At 36.0% G+C, this 1,871-nt stretch overlaps 1 protein-coding gene across 1 annotated transcript in view; it reads left to right on the top strand.

The window, feature by feature from the left end:
• Positions 1–939: 939 nt before the first annotated feature.
• The window catches only part of LOC106877637 (uncharacterized), a 30,830-nt gene continuing 29,898 nt past the window's right edge, over positions 940–1,871 (top strand). The window contains exon 1 of the transcript XR_008263640.1: positions 940–954. The gene's annotated coding sequence lies outside the window, so the exon portion shown is untranslated. The remainder of the gene's footprint in view (positions 955–1,871) is intronic.

Genomic DNA, 1,871 nt, shown 5'->3' with positions numbered 1-1,871 from the left:
TGCACAGACATAAACACACACATACTCTCTCTCACATACATATATACACATATACATCAGAACTAGCAATAACTATAAAACTGACTGCGTTTACTCGCCAATAGAAAACACACACATGTATGCATTTATGCAAATACATTAACAAATGAATATATTGCACACACATCTAGCACACACAAATTATACATGCAATAAATGATACATACTCATGCAAATAAGTAGTTCAACAAATCCACACATACATTTTAAAATCACATCTGAACACCCACACTTACACTCACATCACACACATAAACAGTTCCACCCACATAAACACACTCATTCACACAAAAACTCACACGCACACACACACACACACACACACACACACACACACACACACACACACACACACACACAAACACATAAATGACTGAAGTGACAAATTGTACTAGCCCCCAGTGATGGTAACATAATACTTCATTTAAAAGCTTCTACTTATATCCGATTCTTTTATTTATCTGTTTATTTATAATTCCCTCTTACTGGTTTTTTAACACACATACACACATAAACAGAAACACACCAGAACATAAGCCAAACATAAACCAAAACACTTCCATTTGCCAAAAACTATCACATCGTACCAAAATCAAATTTGCACACATATTCATGTGCATGTACACCCTGAGCGTCCAATAATACTATCCATATCACGTCCTCACTTTGTTGTTTTTTTGCTTTTTTGTTATTGTTTTTTTGAACTATATATATATATATATATATATATATATGCATCTGTTTGCTCTTTGACAGGTTTTGATTTTCATTTCACCAAGTATCCAACAAAAAACACTGTCCTTATCAAACAGGTTTGGTAAGGTTGCCAGTTTCGTTACCAACAGTCTGACTACGTGAGAAGTTGTACTAGATTGTGATGAAGTGGTCATGTCAGGATTGAAGATAATCAGATCTGTAAGTAATTCATGTATGCTGAGTTAATGCAAGGTAAGAGTATATGTATATGTGTGTGTGTTTCTTAGTCATTTTAAGAACTGGCAACACCCTTGACGTTTTTATCTACTGGGCTTTGGAATAGACTAGTGAGAGATGAAAAGGAGGAAGGTCTTGGATAACCCCTGACTGGAGACTTGATCAAAATGTGAGTTCTACTTAAGGTACCCAGTGGAAGATGTTAAACTAAGTGACAAACTAAGTTTAATACCCTAGAACAATTACAGCCATCATATGAGACTATGCATAGTTTTCATCTTCCCAGATTCATTTGCATGGCTTCAGCAGAATTGAAGCCTTCATGGATTTACATTTGCTCAAGGTGTCATGCAATTAAAATCAAACCTGGAACCACTGGGATTTCACAAGGCCATTATGAGTTTTTGGTGTTCAGTTCCTGTTATAAAAGCTACCAAGAGCTCTACAAGCTAAATAATAAACCATGATGCAGTGTCCCAACCTGCTAGAAATAGCAGCCAAATCTCTTTTAAATCATATACAACAATGTTAAGGAATTAAAGGTGAATAAAAAATGTTGCTGACATACAGAAACAATGGGTGGTCATGATAGGAACATTCTTGAATGTGGGTCTAGTCAACCAAGATTAACCTGGAGCTAAACAACAACAATAGCAACAATAACAATTATACTCTTTACTCTTTTACTCTATTACTTGTTTCAGTTGTTTGACTGCGGCCATGCTGGAGCACCACCTTTAGTCGAGAAAATCGACCCCAGGACTTATTCTTTCTAAGCCTAATACTTATTCTATCAGTGTCTTTTTGCTGAACCACTAAGTTACGGTGATGTAAACACACCACCATCGGTTGTCAAGTGATGGTGGAGGGACAAACACAGACACACAAATATATGCATA

This window comes from Octopus bimaculoides, chromosome 1 (genome assembly GCF_001194135.2).
Source record: "Octopus bimaculoides isolate UCB-OBI-ISO-001 chromosome 1, ASM119413v2, whole genome shotgun sequence".
In the NCBI taxonomy this organism is placed as follows: domain Eukaryota; kingdom Metazoa; phylum Mollusca; class Cephalopoda; order Octopoda; family Octopodidae; genus Octopus; species Octopus bimaculoides.
Note: the sequence above shows the minus strand (reverse complement) of the source record. Positions and strands in the feature narration are given on the sequence as shown.